Genomic DNA, 21,860 nt, shown 5'->3' with positions numbered 1-21,860 from the left:
TGCCTCTCTTGTAGCAGCAAGTGAATCTGGATGAGCACCTCTTTGATGTTTTCGTGCTTACTGTAGGAACCTGTTATAAAACATGCTGTTTGCTCTATCAGTCCTGTCTGGTAAGGGACCCAGAGTGACAAGCAATAGTCTAGTATTGTTCAAATGAGGATTTTGTTAGCTATCTGTGTGAGGACCACACTTCCTGAAATGTTTCCACTAAATCTGTCGGCTATCCTTATGATTAGTTTTATGTAGTCATTCAACTGTAAATTGCTTGGCACACTTTTTCCCAGATATGTTATGTGATGGGTATGATTGCTTACAGTAACTGTTCAGCAATCATATAACAAAATCTTTCCACCAATTTATGTGCTTCATGTTACAGCTTTTTTTATATTTGTTATTGATCAGCTGCCAATGTCTGCACCAAGTGTTGGTTCACTGCAAGTTTTCATGCATTCATCTACAATTTCCTTGTTTTGAGAGTTCTCTACATACAACAGCATTGTCTGCAAATAGTCTCTTGGAGTGTCTGATATTATTCATTAGATCTTTTGTATCTTTTTTAACAGTAATGATCCTATGAACATACCCTTGCTGGACACTTGAAGTTACAAGGTTGACAATGTAAAGTCATTTTTTAGTAAAAATATTTCTGTTACTGATAAATCAGATGTATGTGCAGTATTTAACAATTATTTTCTGAGTGTTACTGGTGAATTAAATAAAAATTTTAGTTTCTACAAGGAATTGTATAACTTCCTTGGCAAATGCCTTTCCAAGATTGATGTCTGAAATACTCCTCTGTGATACAGACAATGGGGAGATTGAGACAATAATTAAATCACTGAAGACTAATGACTCTCATGGTTATGATGACATGCCTAGCAGAATATTAAAGTACTGTTCTGCACATGTTAGCCCTGTATTTAGCAATGTTTGTAATTTTTCCTTTAGGAACGATCAGTTTCCTGAACGATTAAAGTAGTAGTAAAGCCGCTTTATAAAATGGGAGAAAGGGATAATGTAGATAATTTTAGACCTATTTCTACTCCATCAGTGTTTGCTAAAGTTATTGAAAAGGCTGTGTATGCAAGGATAATTGATCATTTTATATCACACAATTTGCTATGAGATGTACAGTTCGGCTCCAGAAGTTGTTTAACAACGCAAAATGCTGTATTTTCTTTTCTCTGTGAGGTATTGGATGGGCTAAACAAAAGGTTTGGAAGCCTGGGCATATTTTTTGTTTTAACTAAGGCATTTGATTGTGTTGATCACAAAATATGGAAATACGGAAGTGTCAGATTTCACCCGTCTGCTTTGACCCATGACGTCACAAATATGGCGGAAACTACCATCCACTACGACTCCAATATGGCGTATGTGACGTCATTATATAAACATGACAATAGACATGAAAATCCATCGAAAAACCAACACACACACACCTTCCATATAAAACCTAATCAAACTAACAGGACAAGTGTGAGAAATTGAGGGTTTTTGGGTGGGGACAAACTAAATATAAACACATTCCACTACACCAAATGACAAAAACACTAAAATAGCAAGATCCCACAAACTTCCCAAATTCCACTACACACAAAATCCACTGGAATTGATCACTTCCCTTGTCCTATATAGATCAACAGAAACAACCGATACCACACTGTAAATCTCAGAAATTTCGACGCCACCACCACACTTAATTCTACCACAAAAAAACACCTAGAAAATCAAAATTGGATTCAAACACTTCCCTTGACCTGTTATCCTTACGACATCTCCACATATAGCCGTCCCTAGTCAGAGGTGCCGTAACTTTAGTAAGCCTAATTTCTTCACGACACACTGAACACTTCACGACTTCAACCAACAGGCCGAATAGCTGAAGAAATTTTATTAGAGACAACGCACTGTCCCCCATCATCCTCGACAACAAAGAACTGTTGACCTTGTCAGTCATACCCATACCTACCAAAGGCATAAACAAAGCAATTTACCAAAATTCACACACAATGAACAGAAAAAAACAATAATGTGACATAACAAAACCAAAATCATTAACTCACTGAAAAATAATCTGCTGAAAGCACCGTCACCACCGATACTACACACGTGTAATGCTACCACGCAAATGATCCCCATATACCACGTAACGCGCTACCGTAAACATACCACCAGAGAGAACCACCGACCGCAACAATAGCCACCTATAAACACGCCACAAACTAAACCAAAAATATCACCTAACTCACAACACACATACATACCACAAGAGAGCCCCAACGACCACATCAAAACGACACCTACAAACCCGCCACTCTCACAAACTAAACTCTGTGACCTTACACCCCACAACAGCTTTACGTCACAGGTCAAAGCCGACGGGTGGGATCGGTTGCTTCCGTCGACCCCAAAATATTGCTCCAGAAAATGGACCATTACGTAATACTGGGAGTAGCTCACAATTGGTTCACCTCTTAGTTTAGCAACAGACAGCAAACTATCATTATTCACAATGTTTAGAATGGCTGTGATGTGAGGTCTGAGAGGGGATATGGTTAAGTGGGGGGTGCCCCGGCGATGAGTGTGTGGGCCACTTCTGTTTCTTATTTATATAAATGATATGCCCTCTAGTATTACAAGTAACTCTAAAATATTTCTGTTTGCTGATGACACTAGCTTGTTTGTAAAGGATGTTGTATGCAGCATTGGCTTGGTTTCAAATAGTGCAGTTCATGACCAAAGTTCATGGCTTGTAGAAAATAAACTAATGCTAAATCACAGTAAGACTCAGTTTTTACAGTTTCTAACGTACAATTCAACAAAACCTGACATTTTAATGTCACAAAATGGGCATATGATTAGCGAAACTCAACAGTTCAAATTTCTAGGTGTTCAGATAGATAGTAAACCGTCGTGGGAAGCCCACGTTCAGAATCTTGTTCAGAGACTTAGTGCTGCCATTTTTACTATTTGAATGGTATCTGAAGTGAGTGATCATTCGACATGAAATTAGTCTACTTTGCTTATTTTCATTCACTTATATCGTATTGTATTATATTTTGGGGTAACTCTTCTCATTCTAAAAGGATATTTTTGGCTCAGAAATGGACGGTTCGGGCCATAAGTGGTCGACCCCTGTTCACGAGTCTGGGTATTTTGACATTGGCTGCTCTATATACATTTCTTTACTGTCATTTCTTGTTACCAGTATTAGTTTATTCCCAAGAATAATTAGCTTTCACTGAGTTAACACTCGGCAGAAATCAATCCTGCATTTGGATCAGACGTGCTTAACTCTTGTGCGGAAAGGTGTGCAGTATAATGCTGCATCCATTTTCAATAAGCTACCACTTGAATTCAAAACTCTTAGCAGTAATCCACGTGCGTTCAAATCAAAACTGAAGAGTTTCCTTGTTGGTCACTCCTTCTATTCTGTCGAGGAGTTCCTTGAAAAATTAAGTTGATTGTATTGTCGATTGCGTTTACTTAAACTTATGGATTTACTTTTTCGGGTTCATAAACATTTTATTTTTGTGTTATTACTTTTATGTTGTAATTTCATGTACTGACACATTCCATGATTTTGGAGATTTGTTCCTCAATTTGGTGCTATGGAACTTGATGTGCAAATAAAAAGAAAAAAAAAATGAAGGTTTCTCCGCACTCATATGATCTGTTTGCCAGACTCTTAATGCAATCTCAAGGCTGGTTGGTTGGTTGGTTGGTTGTTTTGGGGAAGGAGACCAGACAGCGAGGTCATCGGTCTCATCAGATTAGGGAAGGACGGGGAAGGAAGTCGGCCATGCCCTTTGAAAGGAACCATCCCGGCATTTGCCTGGAGCGATTTAGGGAAATCACGGAAAACCTAAATCAGGATGGCCGGACGCGGGATTGAACCGTCGTCCTCCCGAATGCGAGTCCAGTGTGCTAACCACTGCGCCACCTCGCTCGATGTATCTCAAGGCTGCTTTGATATTTTGTATGCTTGTATTTCGTTCATTAGGCGATAGTTTTCCGAAGTCAAGGAACGTGTCATCAACCAGTATGCTGGTGTTTACTGCCTCATGGGTTTCGTGGACAAGGAACATGACATCAGCCTAGACGCAAGTGTTTGCTGCATCCTGGGTCCCATTGACCGAACAGAGCAAGCTGGATTTCACAAGATCGTTATTTGTGTAATCTGTGTTGATTCCCACAGAGGAGATTTTTGGTTTCCAGAAAGATCATAATGTGTGAACATGAGGCTAGAGGGGTTGTAGGACGCAGGAGGTGTGTTAGAGGAATAGTGTCGTCTGAATCTGCCTTGGTCCCTTCCCCACCCTGTCCCCAACCACTCCAACACCACCTTACCCCTCAGACACTTTCTTTCCAATTCTTCTTTCATTTTCACAATCCCCATTGCCCCTGTCTCCTCTATACCTTACTCTCACATCTCTGTTCTTGTTACCACCCTGTCTGACATCCTTAGCACCACCTCCTTCCTCATTTAACATCTTACTTCTGGGTCATTCCATGTCAAGTCACACAGGCCTTGACACCAACCATGTCAGATTTTGATGAAACTTGGTACAATTACTTCTTTTATCATCCTGAAAGCACTTGTAAAATTTTTTTTTGCTCTATCTCTTATAGTTTTTTTAATATATATAAATTTTTAAAGATTTTAGATTTGGCGTTGTTTCAGCAGTCGGAAATCGTAACTTAAACGTGTCTTCACAAGTAAAAAAATTTGTGTATTAAAGAATACTCAAGATATCAGTATGAAATTTTGGAATAAGTTTGTGTATTATATCTAAATGTTTAAAAAATTACCATAAAGATATATTAAAATCTTTCAAATGAAAAAAAAAATTACAAGGTTTTTCTTTTTTTAGCTAACGAATGTTTAGTTTTACAAAAAGTGCAATATCTACTCTTAATTGTATAGACTATTAGATAAAAGAAAAATTATGTTGGCTTTTTAACCTGTTTAATAGTTATCTAATTTTTAAAATAATATTTATCAAAAAACAAAGATGTGACTTACCAAACGAAAGCGCTGGCAGGTCGAAAGACACACAAACAAACACAAACATACACGCAAAATTCAAGCTTTCGCAACAAACTGTTGCCTCATCAGGAAAGAGGGAAGGAGAGGGAAAGACGAAAGGATGTGGGTTTTAAGGGAGAGGGTAAGGAGTCATTCTAATCCCGGGAGCGGAAAGACTTACCTTAGGGGGGAAAAAAGGACGGGTATACACTCGCGCGCGCACACACACACACACACACACACACACACACACACACACACACACACACACACACACATATCCATCCACACATATACAGACACAAGCAGACATATTTAAAGTAAAGAGTTTACTTTAAATATGTCTGCTTGTGTCTGTATATGTGTGGATGGATGTGTGTGTGTGTGTGTGTGTGTGTGTGTGTGTGTGTGTGTGTGTGTGTGTGTGTGTGTGCGCGAGTGTATACCCGTCCTTTTTTCCCCCTAAGGTAAGTCTTTCCGCTCCCGGGATTGGAATGACTCCTTACCCTCTCCCTTAAAACCCACATCCTTTCGTCTTTCCCTCTCCTTCCCTCTTTCCTGATGAGGCAACAGTTTGTTGCGAAAGCTTGAATTTTCTGTGTATGTTTGTGTTTGTTTGTGTGTCTTTCGACCTGCCAGCGCTTTCGTTTGGTAAGTCACATCATCTTTGTTTTTTGATAAATTTTTCCCACGTGGAATGTTTCCCTCTATTATTTTAAAATAATATTAATTATATGTTAAAAATAAAAAGTACCAAGTGACTTAAGACACCAAAAATAAGTTTTTGTCTTCTTGGAGTAACAACGTACGCTTGGATTTTGTTTTGTTACTCCTGTGTTTTGAAGTAAAAAATTATTACTGTGTTAAATAGTGCTTGGATAGTATTTTATTAAGTTTATTCGAACTTTCAATAAGTACTGTTACTTAGTTTACAGAGATTCTTTTCCAATATCCTATAAAAGTAACCAGAACAGTAATCAGACCAAAAGTGAAATCAGTATGTCAGATATTCAAACCTGTAGCGTAGGGTTATTTCAAAAATCTGACTGTTTCCAAACGACCTACACACCTTCAAAAAAGTTACAACCAGTATCTGAATTGATTGAGGAAGAAAAAGATTTGATCCACTTACGATCTGGAATTAATCTGTGTGAATTTAAGAATATATTTTCACACCACAGCTACTACTTTTTAAATGTTTTTGAAAAGTATCAAACAACATGTGTAGACCCACTAAAAAAACACAAAAAGCCCATCAAAAAATCATTGAGAAGTGTAGGCTTGGATCTTTCTAAACAATTACTGACAAAAAATATTAGCATAAAACCTGGACAAAAGCTTTGCTCAACATGCCGTAACTTTTGTGAGGAAAAATTAAGAGTTGAAGTCAATGAAAGTGAAACAGATGATGAAGTGATGGTTGAATTAGAATCATTGGAACCCAGAAATGAATCCCTCGTACAAACAAACATTGCTCTTGATAATGTAAGTTTAACACCGATAAAGCTTCATGGCTTGTCAGAACAAAGTAAAGGGTCTTATTTTAAAAGGAAGGTCAGCAGTATTGAAAAGACTGCTAAAAAAGGCGGTTTCAAAAGCATTAAAATATGATGCCCTAAGTTCTGATGATGACGAAGAAGATAAAAGTGTGGTTGAGAAAGCAAAGGATTTTGATGTAATGATTTCTCTTATGAAAGAGAAGATTTCATCTGTTGGGAGGTCTAGAAAAATCCAGATTCTGACCTTGTCTCCAGATTCTTGGAGTCGAAATAAAGTGATGAAAGAATTTAATGTAAGTGAGTACATGGTGCGACAAGCGAGAAAGCTAAAATCTGAAAAGGGTATTTTGGAAACTCCTGGTCCAAAAAAAGGTAAAACTCTTTCTGAAAATACATTAAGACTTGTAACAGATTTTAATGAAAAGGATGAAAGTTCCAGAGTGCTACCTGGAACAAAAGACAAAGTAAGTGTTCAAGAAAATGTGTACATGCAAAAAAGACTCATTTTGTGTAACTTGAGAGAACTCTATTATTCTTTCAAATGGGAAAATCCCGAGGTAGAAGTAGGATTTTCAAAATTTTGTTTCTTGAGACCTAAATGGTGTATCCTTACTGGTGCTGCAGGCACACACACTGTATGTGTATGCAGTATCCACCAGAATGTTAAACTATTACTGGATGCTGTGAAAATTGAAGAATCTTATAAAGACCTAATTAAGATGCTTGTGTGCAACACGGAAAACCAAAGCTGCATGCTACATCATTGCAACAGCTGTCCTGCAAATACTGCACTAATGAGTACTTAACTAAAAAACTGAGTGATGATTGTGATTTAGGAGAAGAAATTGTAATCAGTCAGTGGGTTAACACAGACAGGGCAGAAATGATCAAACAGTCTATCAGTGTTGAAGACTACATTTCTTTATTGGTTAGGTCATTGGAAAAGCTCACCCCGCACTCGTTTATAGCAAAATCCCAATCAGCAGCCTTTAAAAGATTGAAAGAAGACCCACCACCCAAAATAGCAATTATTGTGATGGATTTCAGTGAGAATTATTCCTTTATATCTAAAAACAAAGATGATGTGACTTACCAAATGAAAGTGCTGGCAGGTCGACAGACACACAAACAAACACAAACATACAAGCAAAATTCAAGCTTTCGCAACAAACTGTTGCCTCATCAGGAAAGAGGGAAGGAGAGGGAAAGACGAAAGGATGTGGGTTTTAAGGGAGAGGGTAAGGAGTCATTCCAATCCCGGGAGCGGAAATTATTCCTTTGTTATACAAAATGAGATCCAAAGTTACCACTGGAATAGAGGTGGTTGTACTCTACACCCAGTTGGAGTTTTTCTAAGAAATGAGGAAAACAATGTTTTTGTTTCCAACCACTGTTTTATTGGTGATGACCAAGAACATGACACTGGTTTTGTTAACTTTGTACAAAAAGAAATTACAAAGTGGCTGTCATTACATCATACTGACATTGACTCAGTTCACTACTTTACAGATGGTTGTGCTGGGCAGTACAAAAATAGAAACAGTTTTAAAAATTTGACTGAACACTTGAGAGACTTTAATTTGAAGGCTCAACACTCTTTTTTTTTTTGCAACAAGTCATGGGATGTCAATTTGTGATGGCCTAGGAGGAACTATTAAAAGAATTTTAAGGAAAGCCAGTCTACAGCTTTCAGACGAAGAACAAATAATGACAGCAATCGATGTGTACAAGTTTTGTGAAAAAATATTGAAAACATTCATTTTCACTTTATTGACAAAAAAGAAGCTGATTTGCTACGGTTAAAACTAGAAAAACGTTTTTCAGCAACCTGAACCATTCCTGGAACAAGAAGTTTTCATAACTTCAAACCACTTCCAACAAACAACCTTGAAATTAGAAGGACTACAGATAGTGTAAAACCCTCCTTAGTCTTTTCTTTCCATTCTTCTTCTGATTGGGTTCGTGTTGAACCATCCATAAATTGCTATGTGGCTGCAAATTATGATGGTAACTGGTACTTTGGACTGGTAAAAACAATATTCAATGATGAAGAAGATGCAGAAATTCTATTTCTACATCCTTCAGGACCAGCTACATTATTTTATTGGCCTGAAAGGGAAGATTCTTGCATAGTGCCTTTGGAGCACATAGTCTGTGTAGTAGACGCACCTCAATCAAGCGGCACTGGAAGAATGTATTACTTCAAAAAAGACTGTATCAAAAGAACTGAAAGCTCTTGGATGAAGTGAAAAAACAGTTTGAATCAGCATTAATGTTTATTAAAAAGACAAGATTACTCAAAAAATTCAATGTTTCAAGCAATCAGTTGGGTTATACAGAAGTGTCGTAAGTACACCATCTTTGTACATAATTCTAATGTAATCTACTATAATTAATAAACATGTTAAAAAGCCATCATTATTTTTGTTTTATCAAGTAGCCTATATGTTTAAGAGTAAATTAAAACATCCGAGCATTCTATCAGGTCTGAGACTCTAGATATTGCAATTCTTATAAAACAAAACATCCGTTAAAAAAAAGAAAAAAATACATTTTTTTTCATAGAAAATATTAATATATTTTAATAGCATCATTTTTATCTTCAAATATGTATAATAAACAAACTTGCTGCAAAAATTCATGATGTTATCTAAAAGAGTTTTTAAGATAAGCAATTTTAAAGTTTTGAATACAAATTAAATTTACCATTTCCGAAGGTTCGGAAAACGCAAAACATAAAAACTTTAAAAATTTATAAAAAAAAACTAAAAGAGATACAGCAAAAAAAATTTGCAGGTGTTGTCAGGATGATATTAGAACCATTTGAGCCAAATTTCATGAAAATCTAAGGAGATGGGTGTAAAATTTATTTTTTATTGTGTGATTTGATATGGAATGACCCTTCTTATAACGTAACTCAGGTCTCGACATCTTAGTACAGTCTGTATTTCTCTCTGTCGATACAGGTTTTCAAACAGTGGCTTAAGTTGTTCTCTGAAAGTGGACTCTCCTTTAGTTTGAAACGGGGAAGAGGGAGAAGTGAGTACTGTAGAACCTATATTTAGTTCTGTAAAATTACTGTTTCAGCACCAACAATTCATGTAGCATGTCATTTGGAGTCAGTAAATAGGGTAAAATGTTCCAAATTTTTGGTTGTAGCCCTACATATTGATGAAAACTTGAACTGGAATAAACATTGCACTGAGCTCAGCTAATTTTTCTCTTCATGTAATTGGGCCATTCCATACCAATTAGTCTAATTTTGGAAAAAGTTCTCACATGTCAATAATATATTTTGCTGAATATGTTCCCAGTGAACAGGATGAAGTTTTACTTTCACCAGTATAGTACTCGCAGAGGGACAGTTATTTGTTTGACCACATAACACAGCTTTCAGTACTGCACCCCTGAGTTTTTAGTAACTTTGAGACACAATATATCCAACAATAATTCCTTGAAGCAAACAAAAGTAAGGGGCCTAGGTCACTTTGTAAAACTTGTTGTTTTAATAAGTGAAATGGTGGTAGTGGTGGTAGTAAAAATGATTTCTGTAAAGCTCTGAGAATTAAAGCAAAGTGGAAGTGCATTGAAAATATGCCCATATTCCACTGGTACTCAAATGTGACCTCATTTATTATGTTCTACAATTGTTTAGTTCTCTCTTGGGAAGATATCTATAGTACCAATGGCTAGGAAGCGAGATTCAGTCCAAATGACTAAAAAACCTAATAATAATAAAATGGGTGTCTTTTGCCATGACTTATCAAGGTGTATTCCAACCTGTTTTTCTGCTGTAATAAATACAGAATCAAACTGATGATAAACTTAAAAATTCAACTGTATGTTACCGATACACTGAACATCGTGGTAGTCATAGCCTATAAACTGCCTTCAAGCTTTACTACATTGTCTCAGTGTGTAAATTTTGGTGAAGTTCTCAGCTGTCTGCCTGACATATTTAGAAGAGAATTCATGTTACAGAGCATTTTGAGTGTCTGTTTATTGTGCAATGTTATTGATGTGCTAGTTTAACTTTGGTTCACAGTTGAACATATTTTGTACTCACATTTTGCAGTTTTTGTGGACCATTAGTGTAATGATGAAAAATTGCGTAAATGTATTGCTAACTTAACCACTGCTGGTTTCTTCTTCTTGTTGTTGTTCTTTCTTTGGAAAAAAAGGTCAGAGACAGGTGATCTGTGTACCACAGGTTCCCAAGCCTGATAAGGATTTCTTTACGCAGGATACCAAACCTCATCCTAAGTTTATATTTACTTCAAGATACTTGATTTTTTACAGGCTTCATTAATTTGCTATAGAATGTCACAAGGAAAACTTTACTGCCAGCCAGATGATGTCTGATGATGCTGGAATAACTACAGTAATGTGCTGTCATGGTACCCTGGACTTGTCACAACATGATCGCCAGTAAAATGAATTTGCTGGTCCATGTGAGTGCACAGAGCTTATTAAAGCATCCTTCTGCTCAAAGGAAGTATCACAGATATTTCAGTCCACCACTCATTTTTCATAAATTCATGCAGCATATTGTCTTGGATGGAGGTCTAATGTTACTATAAACTGATCACCCAGAACATTATGGCCACCAACCTACTATCAGTATAAACCTGCCCATGCTATAGCAGCATCACCTGGTGAGGAATAACTGCTAGTCAGACACACGCGTGATGCATGTAGTATCAGTGAGTGAGCTGTCCCTATGTAGAATGGGGAAGGCGCATAATCTATCAGAGTTTGGCCGACAACAGATTGTGATGACCCAGAGGTGAGGCACAAGCACTTCGGAAACTGCACAACTTGTTGGGTGTTCGAGAAATGCTGTGGTGAGTGTCCTCAACACGTGGAGAAACCGAGGTGAAACCACGTCCAGATATCATGGGGTTGGGTGGCCACCCTTCCTCATAGATGTCGAACGTCATAGGCTGGACAGACTGGTACACCAGGACTCGTGGCGGAACTAACCTATGGCTTTAATTCTGGGCAGAGTACAATTGTGTCTGAATATATAGAGCAACGAACACTCCTGACAATCTGACGATGCACGTCCACAGCCAATGACCCATGCATGTGCCAAAAACGAACGATATGGGCATTTGACCATCGGCACTGGACATTGGTGCAGTGGCAGTGTGTTGCATGGTCCTATAATACCCGATACCTTCTTCACCGTGCAGGTTCCCCTTGCGGGTCCGGGGGTTAGAATAGGCCCGAGGTATTCCTGCCTGTAGTATGAGGCAACTAAAAGGAGTCCCTCCCCCTCAAGGGGGTAGTTAGTGCCTGCGTCCGGAGACGGACGGTTCCATGACCTATATTTGCGGTCATTTTGGTTTTTCACTTCTTCTGGTTTCTTCCTTCCTTTGGTTGGTTCCTTTCTTTGTTCTTCTCCATCTCACTGTCTTACTTAGTCTTTTCCTTGCCTTCTCCTCCTTGCCTTCTCCTCCTTGCCTTCTCTGGTCTCCGCCTCGGCGTTTGAGAGTCTGTCCTTTCTCTCCCTCTCTACCTTCTTTTTCCTCTTCTTCCTTCCTCCCAGTGCGTGCCTGAAGGCTGACCCACACGTTCGCACGCATAACTGGTGACGGGGTAACGCGTAATTCCCCGCCCTGGGTAGACAAGTAAGGCACGCACGTACCCCCTGGTAAAGGCCAGGCCCAGGGAGGGGTGCCCCCAGGGGCTCAGCATTCATTTGCTGAGTACGGGCTTGGCGACCCCGGGGTCCTGAGCTGGGAACTGGTCGGCGCCACCAGTCTCCTGTCACCGTAACCCCCGGACATGCTTCAGCGACCACCGTATGGCGCGGCGGTGGAATGTTGTGTGCTGCGGGGAATGGTAATCTTGGCTTGACCGCCTGGATTGTGAGGAAGGCCAACCTCTATAAAAACCCCTCAATCTTCCGGTGTGCTCCGCGCCTATGAGATGCATGGCTGTTGAGGTGGAACAGTCACAAGCGGGCAACCTCTGGGGCACCTGCCGCACCCCAGTTGTATAAGGCTTACTCAGGCACGCGGGGCTCTGTCTGAGCGGACCTTTAGTTCCCTAGCTGCTTGTGGGAACGCAATGGACCCTTCGACCTCTACATTTCCCCCTACCAGTGGCTTGGGTGGGCCACTGGTAGGAAAACACACCCCATCGAAGAAGCGACTTCGTGCTGCGAGTCCTCCAGCGCCTAGTGTTGATCGAGATTTATCAGACTGTCGTAACAGAGCACATGCTGATAATCAGAATGTGTTTTTGATTATTAAACGGAAGGAGGGTAGCTTTGAGAGGGTTTCTCCCTTTTACATCCACAAGGGTCTTGAGGGAATTGCAGGAACACTTAAATCTGTGAAGCGACTAAGCAATGCGACTCTGTTAGTTGAGACATCTAGTTCCCGTCAAGTCGCTTCTCTTCGGAAAGCAACCTGTCTCGGTGAGTACACTATCGAGACCGAGCTCCACTCCACTCTGAACTACAGTAAGGGTGTTGTGACATGTAGGGACTTGGTGGATATCCCCACAGACGAGTTAAAATCTGAAAGGGCTGATGAAGGTATTGTTGACATGCAGCATATTATGAAACGAGTCGATGGGGACCTAGTCAAATCCGACTCGTTTATTCTCACGTTCAGTTGCCCACGACTCCCAGAGCATGTTAAAGCGGGGTTCTTACGTTTGCCAGTAAGGCCATATTTCCCCAACCCAATGCGCTGCTTTCAATGTCAGCACTTTGGGCATACTACGTTGGGGTGCAATGGGATAGCCACTTGTGGTAAATGTGGTCAGTCTGCCCATGAAGGAGCTGATTGTTCATCGCCTGTGAAGTGCGTGAATTGCTCTGGGAGTCACCCTGTCTGGAGCCGGGTCTGCCCCATCTATCTCGACGAACGGAAGATACAGGAGATTAAAACATCTAAGCGCATCCCCTATGGTGAGGCCAAGAAGCTCTTTAAGGCCATGCAACCTCCTGTGTTTACTACATCTTTCGCTTCCGCTCTGAAAAAAAAAAAAAAAAAAAAAAAAAACGGTACAAATGGCCACTGTTGCTACGCAAACGGAGGTTGCTAGTGTTAGCACTAATACCTGCATTTGCCATTGCACTTGTGCTGCTGCGGTTGTTTTGCAACCTGCGGCTCTCCCCGCAACGTCGGACAAGGCTGTGGTTGCTGACATTGGGGTACTTCCTCCCTCTCCCCATATGGGGCCTTCTGCCCAGCCGAGTAGTGCTCCACCTGTTGACAAGGCTCTGCATTCTAAGCCCCCCAAGACAAAGACGCCGAAGCTGAAGGTTTTGCCACCTGAGGAGACTAGTCAGGGTCGGTCCGATGACGAGGCCATCGTACTGCCTGACATCTCCCGTGGGTCGTCATCGGAGCTGATGGACATTGACATCGACCGGGGGCGATCTTCTCGCCCCAGGAATAAATCTCCGGCCAGTACGGGCTCTCCTCCAAAGCACAGAGGCAGGGTGAGAGTTCAGCCCCCTGATCACTGGCTCCCATATTACAGTGGAACCTGAATGGGTTCAGGACGCATGTGGCTGAATTACAACTCCTTGTACGAGAGTGCCCTTTGTGCTTCTGTCTCCAAGAGACACATTTTCGGGCCACTGATGCTCCTTCTTTACGGGGCTATACCGTCTATCGGAAAGATGATCTGACGGGGGAAAGGGCTAAGGGTGGTGTTGCGGTTTTTGTCCGTGACATGCACCCCTCATCTGAGCTCCCTCTCGTTACAGACTTGCAAGCAGTTGCAGTTGACCTTCTTGTGGGTCGGAGGCTCACAGTCTGTTCACTTTACTTACCACCTCAGGATGCGATAGACTCTGAGGCTCTCACAGACTTTATTAGCCAACTCCCCCGCCCATTTCTTCTTCTGGGGGACTTCAATTCTCATAATGTCTTATGGGGCTCTTCAACTACTTGCCCCAGGGGTCGCATTCTGGAAAGCCTCATGATGTCTGAAGAACTGTGCATCCTCAACTCTGGTGCTCCCACTCATTTCTGTACTGCTTCTGGGTCGTCATCAGCTATTGACTTTTCCTTTTGCTCTCCAGCACTTGCAGATTCTGCTCTGTGGGAGGTTGCTGCTGACCTCCATTCTAGTGACCACTTCCCCCTTTGGATTCGCCTCCTGGATGAGGCTACAGCATTACCAGTGCTGCCCCGGTGGCACGTCTGCCGAGCTGACTGGACACTTTTCAGCCAACTGGCTGTTTTGGAACACCGTGCCAGCGTCCACGAATGAGTAGACCATGTTACAGCCGTGATCTCCCATGCTGCTGACTTGTCAATCCCACGGTCATCCGGTCATCCCAAGAGGCGTCCTGTCCCTTGGTGGACCACTGAGTGCCGCTCAGCCATCCGAGCCCGCCGTGCAGCTCTGCGCCGCTTCAAGTGCCGTCCCTCAACTGACAATCTTGCGGCCTTTCGGGTGGCGAGGGCCAAAGGGCGGCGCGTGATTAAAGAGAGCAAACGACGGTCATGGCAATCGTTCTTGAACTCCATCTCCCACTCCACTAATTCTACGAAAGTATGGGAAGCCATCAGGAGGATTTCCGGGAAACGCAGCCACCTACCTGTCACGGCTTTGCTGCATCAGGGAAGTCTTCTCACGGCGCCGAGAGACATTGCCCAGACACTGGCCATGCATTTTGCGGCATCTACCGCCACTATTAACTGTGATCCAGATTTCTGCCGCTACCGCACTGCCATCGAGAGGGGTCACTTGGACTTCCGGTCTCCAAATTCTGAGCCCTACAACTGCCCCTTCACAATGTGGGAACTGGATTCGGCGCTGTCTGTGGCTCATGATACTGCGCCTGGTTATGATCAAATCCGGTACAGCATGCTGCAGCACTTGTTACTGCCTTCCAAGGAAGTTCTCCTGAATTGTTTTAATACGATATGGTTATCCGGCACGTACCCTGACTCGTGGCGGGAAGCGATTTTGATTCCCCTCCTCAAACCGGGGAAGGACCGAACACATCCCAGTAGTTACCGGAGTATTGCTTTGACGAGCTGTGTCGGGAAGACGTTGGAACGCATGGTCAACCGTCACCTGGTTTGGCTGCTCGAGAACAGGCAGCTCCTTAGCCCCTCTCAGTGTGGCTTTTGGAGATGTTGTTCAACTATAGACAACTTGACCTTGCTTGAGGCGGCCATTCAACAGGCCTTCCTGCGTAACCAGCATTGTCTAGGTGTATTCTTTGACATTCATAACGCGTATGACACTACTTGGCGCCGCCATATCCTCAACCAACTCCATGAGTGGGGCTTTCGTGGCCGTCTCCCCATCTTCATTCGGTCCTTTCTTTCCCACCGCCTCTTTCAATATAGGGTTGGTAATGTGCTATCTGATTTGTATGTGCAGGAGAATTGTGTTCCTCAGGGAAGCGTTTTAAGTGTCACCCTCTTTGCCGTCGCCATTAACAGTATCACGTCCACTATCCGGAGTCCTGCCCAATGCTCCTTGTTTGGGACGATTTTGCTGTTTTCTGTTCTTCCTCCAGTCTTGTCACTGCTAGTCGGCAGTTGCAGCTTACGATACAGCGATTAGAGGCATGGACTGCGAAGCCGGGTTTTATCTTTTCTGCAGACAAATGTGTGTGTGTTCATTTTAATCGTTCTCGACGTCTTTTTACCTCCCCTGAATTGCGTCTGAGGGACACCATTCTTCCTTTTAGTGACACTGTGCAGTTCCTGGGCCTCGCTTTTGATTCCAAGTTGTCGTGGTTGCCTCACCTTAAAGACCTCAAGGTGCGGGCCCTGAAGGCACTGAATATTTTGAAGTGTCTGAGCCATCGGTCCTGGGGAGCAGATCGGGCGCGTCTGCTGCAGTTTTATAGGGCTTTCGTCCGATCGCGTCTTGACTATGGTTGCACCGTGTATGGGTCAGCAAGGCCTTCGTATCTGAAGATTCTTGACGCAGTACACCATGAGGGTATCAGGCTGGCCACTGGTGCCTTCCGTACCAGTCCCATCCCCAGCCTGTGTGCTGAGACAGGGGAACCGCCGCTCGCCATCCGGCGGAAACTCCTCATGGTGCGACGGGTGTGTCAATTCCTTGCTTGTCCTACCTCCCCTGCGTACCCTACCATTGCCCGACCGCCTATGGAACGTCTCTTTTCCAGTCGTCCCAGGGCAACAAGACCATTTGGGATTTGTGCCAAGCATTTGCTTGAGTCCCTTGGTGTGGAGCATGTGGCCACCCAACGACAAGGTTTTACTCGCCTGCCTCCCTGGTTGCTCCAGAGGGCCAGCGTCCTTTTAGACTTGTCGGAGTACCAGAGGAGCCGCTCCTGCGTTTGTTTTTACCTCCTTATTTTATGATATTTTAAACCAGCATCCCGACCATGTACCAGTATTTACAGATGGCTCTAAACAGGGGGACTCTGTTGGTTGTGCTGTTGTTTTCCCTGATCGAGTCGTCAAGTTACGGCTTCCTGCGGCGTTTACCATCTTTGATGCCGAATTGTTTGCGATCTTGCGGGCATTGGAGCAGATGCGATATGTTCCCTGTCGTAAGTTCCTCATCTGTTCTGACTCCCTGAGTGCCCTTCAGACCATGCAACACTTGTACCCAGCGGATACGGTCGTCCAGGACATCCATGATGCCCTACTCTACCTGCAATGGCAGGGGAAGGAGGTTTCTTTCTGCTGGGTGCCGGGGCACGTGGGTATTAGGGGAAACGAACTGGCGGATGTGGCTGCCAAAGATGCATGTTCCCTCCCTCACGTTGTTGCATGTGCCGTCCCCCTCCATGCTGTTACCTCCCTCCTGCGTTATCGCGTTCTGCATCAGTGGGAAGAGGAGTGGCTGGCAGTCGGTGAAAATAAGCTGCGTCTGGTCAAGGCCACCATGCGGCCATGGCGCACGTCCTACCAGTTATGCAGGCGGGATGAGGTTCTCCTCACTCGCCTCCGCATCGGGCACAGTCCCTTAACGCATGGTTTTTTACTCCGGAGGGAGGACCCCCCAATCTGCAGTGCTCGTGGCATCCAGTTTACTGTCCGCCACATTTTACTTGACTGTCTTTTATTCTCTGACCAGAGGGCGGTGGTTTCTTTGCCACCGGATTTGCCCTCTATTTTACAAGATGACGCAACGACTGTAGTTAAGGTTTTACGGTTTTGTGTCCTGTCCAATTTGTTGCCTCGGATTTTAGGGAGAGGGTTTTAATGTGCTGCTGGGTGACTGGCTCACCCAGGTTTTAGGTAAGAGGTCAGCCAGTCACGATTACCTCGTTTCCCTTCGGTTTCTGTTCTCTTTTCCTTGTTTCCCTTCCTTTTTAGTGTGTTCCTTCTCCTCTTGTTTTGCCTCTGTATGTGAGGATTTGGACCTGCCTCAGGTCTGTGTCTTTCAGCCATTCTTCTCGTTCGCTGTTCGTCTTAGTCCCTTCCCTGCATGTGTTCCTGTTTTTATGCGTTTGGGCGCTGATGACCATGCTGTTTAGCGCCCGTAAACCTCAAACACACACAGGGAGGGGTGATTGCCTGAGCTGACACCTTCCGACCATGCCGATTGGTCCCTCCGTCCATTTCTCGGGAGGTGTGACCTGAGGTGTAAACATTCACCTAAGGCGGGAGTGCCCTCTGAGAGGGTCCCCACAAGGAAGGAGTGCGCCATCGGAGACGCTGGCAATCATGGGGGATTCCTCCGCAATGGATTTCTCTTCTTCTTCTCTCTCGACTTCTGCCCAAAAACGGAAACTTGACGAGCCACCAGTGACAAAAGTACTCCCACCTGCCCCACAGTTCCTCGTAGTTTCTCGATCTGAGAACGGCAAGGATTTTTCCTCTGTCAACCCTTTCGTTATCCAGAAGGGCGTAGATGCCATAGCCGGATCTGTCAAGTCTTGTACCAGGTTGCATAACAGTACCTTGTTACTAGAAACTGAGAGCGCCTTTCAGGCTTCGGGCCACACTCCTGTACACGTTCCCTGTCCGGGTGGAGGCTCACTGCACTTTGAAGTCGTATACTAGATCACTCGACGGATTGACTGACGAGGAGATTCAGTCTTTCCTCGCTGAGCAGGGCGTGACGGCTGTCCGTAGGGTCATGAAAAAGGTGAACAGTGACCTTGTACCGACCCGGACACTTTTCTTGACCTTTGATAGTGTTCAGCTGCTGTTGCGCATCAAAGCGGGCTACGAGGTTATTTCTGTTTGCCCCTATGTCTCGACACCTAAGCGCTGCTACCAGTGTCAGCGTTTTAATCACACTCGCCAGTCTTATTCCAATGTGGCTAAATGTGTCACTTGTGGCAGGGATGCCCATGAGGGTGACTGTCCACCTCCGTCTCCTCATTGTGTGAACTGTCAGGGTGACCATGCAGCGTCCTCCCGCGACTGTCCCATCTACAAGGAAGAACGCTGTATACAGGAAATTCGGGTCAAAGAGAAAGTGTCCATCTCGGCTGCTTGCAAGCTATTTGCTAGTAGGAAGCCCACGCTGCTCCCAGCGGGGAAATAAAGTACTGTCCTCGCCTCTCCTCGGACTACCAGGGAGGTGGCGACGCAGACATGCGATCTGACCTTTAGCACTACAGTCGTCCGTTCGGCCAGTGCTAAGATCAGCCGGTCGACGTCTCCTCTTCCTCCCATCACCCCACAGACACGAGCCCCTTCATCAGCTTCTGCTAAGACGAAGACCCAGAAGTCAGATGCACGGGCCTTCAAGAAGGAACCGTCCCGTGCAGACTTCCTATGTACCTTGAACTCCCTGCCATCGACCAGTACTTCCACTAAACGACCTTCCAAGAAGGCTCATAGGAAGCACAGTTCTCCTTTTCGCCACGGCGCATTTCTTCTCCTGCGCCACCCAGCAGTTGCTGCCCCAGGCCGTCATCCGTTTCGCCTGGCCGCACTGCTGGTAGCCGAACATCTGGCCGTTCACCAGCGGAGGAAGCTCCCCCTCCCGGCCATCTTAACAAGATGGCCGATGAACCTATAGAACCAATGGACGATGACTGTCCGCCTACTGATAGCGGCGGCAGTGCTCGCTCGAAGCCAGGCTCTCAGCGGCCTTCGAGGTGACCCCTTCTTGCATCTTCTTTTTCCTTTACTTCTCACGATGGCACTTATTCACTGGAATATTCGCAGCATTCGCTCCAACCGAGAGAACTTGAAGTTGCTGCTCCGCTTGCACCGTCTGCTCGTCGTAGCCCTCCAGGAAACGAAGCTCCACACATGCGATCAAATTGCCTTGGCACACTACACCTGTGGCAGGTATTCCGGCTCATGGAGGGGTTATGTTGCTGGTCCAGGATGATATTTACTATGATCCCATCACATTGCACACCGGCCTGCAGGCAGTTACCGTCCGAATTACTCTCCCCACTTTTACATTTTCCATTTGTACCGTTTACACTCCATCGTCGTCTGCCGTTACCAGGGCAGACATGATGCAAATTATTGCTCAGCTGCCTGCACCATTTTTGTTAACTGGAGACTTCAATGCCCACCATCCCCTTTGGCGCTCTCCAGCATCCTGCCCGAGGGGCTCCCTGTTAGCAGATCTTTTCAGCCAGCTCAATCTTGTCTGCCTCAATACTGGCGCCCCCACTTTTCTTTCGGACAAAACTCACACCTATTCCCATTTAGACCTCTCTATATGTACTACCCGACTTCCACGCTGGTTTGAGTGGTATGCACATTCTGATACATATTCGAGCGACCACTTCTCGTGTGTTATCCATCCCCTGCATCATACCCCCTCTCCGTGCTCAACTAGTTGGAACATCTCCAAAGCAGACTGGGGGCTCTTGTCTTCCAGGGCGACCTTTCAGGATCAAACCTTCACGCTGCGATAGTCAGTTCGCACACCTCACAGAAGTCATTCTCACTGCTGCTGAATATACCATCCCTCACACTACTTCTTCTCCACGTCGCGTACCGGTCCCCTGGTGGACCGCAGCATGTAGAAACACTTTACGTGCTCGTCGACGTGCTTTACGCACCTTTAAACGCCACCCTACAGTGGCGAATTGTATCAATTATAAACGATTACGTGCGCAGTGTCGTCGTATTATTAAAGAAAGCCAGCTGGGCTGCTTTCACAAGCACCTTTAACAGATTTACTCCTTCTTCTGTTGTCTGGGGTAGCCTGCGCCGGCTGTCTGGCACTAAGGTCCACTCACCAGTTTCTGGCTTGACGGTCGCGAATGACGTCCTTGTGGCCCCTGAGGATGTCTCCAATGCCTGCGGCCGCTTTTTCGCAGAGGTTTCGAGCTTCGCTCATTACCACCCTGCCTTCCTCCCCCGAAAACAGGCAGAGGCGGCTAGGCCACCTAACTTCCGCTCCTCGAATCGTGAAAATTATAATGCCCCATTCACCATGCGGGAACTCGAAAATGCATTTGCCCGGTCACGGTCCTCTGCTCCAGGGCCTGATTCTATTCATATTCAGATGCTGACGAACCTTTCTCCTGCAGGTAAAGGTTTCCTTCTTCGTACTTATAATCGCATCTGGATTGAGGGACATATTCCCGCATGCTGGCGCGGGTCTATTGTTGTACCGATTCCTAAGCAGGGGAAGGACAAGCACTTGCCTTCCAGTTATCGACCCATCTCGCTTACCAGCTGTGTCTGTAAGGTGATGGAGCGTATGGTTAACTCTCGTTTGGTTTGGCTGCTCGAATATCGATGCCTACTTACCAATGTGCAATGTGGATTTCGTTGGCGCTGCTCTGCTGTTGACCATCTGGTTACCTTGTCGACCTTCATTGTGAGTAACTTCTTGCGGAAGCGCCCAACCGCGGCTGTGTTCTTTGATTTGGAGAAGGCTTACGACACCTGTTGGAGGGCGGGCATTCTCCGCACCATGCATACATGGGGCCTTCGCGGTCGCCTCCCTCTTTTTATTCGTTCCTTTTTAATGGATCGACAGTTCAGGGTACATGTGGGTTCTGTCCTGTCAGACACCTTTCGCCAGGAGAATGGGGTGCCACAGGGCTCAGTTTTGAGCGTCGCTCTCTTCGCCATAGCGATCAATCCAATAATGGATTACCTCCCAGCTGATGTATCAGGCTCCCTTTTCGTGGACGATTTTACCATCTATTGCAGCGCACAGCGTACATGTTTCCTGGAGCGCTGTCTTCAGAGTTCTCTTGACAGTCTTTACTCCTGGAGTGTCGCCAATGGCTTCCGTTTTTTTGCCGAGAAGAATGTCTATATTAAGGTTCTGGCGCTACAAAGAGTTTCTCCCACCGTCCTTACGACTCGGTCCCGTTGCTCTCCCATTCGTGGAGACAACAAAATTTTTAGGTCTTACATTTGACAGCTAGTCTCCACATGTCATATTTGGCTGCCCGTTGTACCCGTTCTCTAAATGTC

General features: G+C 44.4%; 1 protein-coding gene across 5 annotated transcripts in view; it reads left to right on the top strand.

Moving 5' to 3' along the window:
* The window catches only part of LOC124716908 (serine/arginine repetitive matrix protein 2-like), a 182,455-nt gene that overhangs the window by 1,011 nt on the left and 159,584 nt on the right, over positions 1-21,860 (top strand). Inside the window, exon 1 of one of the 5 annotated variants that reach the window (XM_047243472.1) lies at positions 9,550-9,570. The exons of the other annotated variants lie outside the window; for them this stretch is intronic. The gene's annotated coding sequence lies outside the window, so the exon portion shown is untranslated. Of the gene's footprint in view, positions 1-9,549; positions 9,571-21,860 lie in introns of those variants that run through there. 5 annotated transcript variants of the gene reach the window in all.

The sequence above is a fragment of the Schistocerca piceifrons genome, chromosome 9 (genome assembly GCF_021461385.2).
Source record: "Schistocerca piceifrons isolate TAMUIC-IGC-003096 chromosome 9, iqSchPice1.1, whole genome shotgun sequence".
Lineage (NCBI taxonomy): Eukaryota > Metazoa > Arthropoda > Insecta > Orthoptera > Acrididae > Schistocerca > Schistocerca piceifrons.
This window is presented reverse-complemented; position numbering and strand designations above follow the sequence as displayed.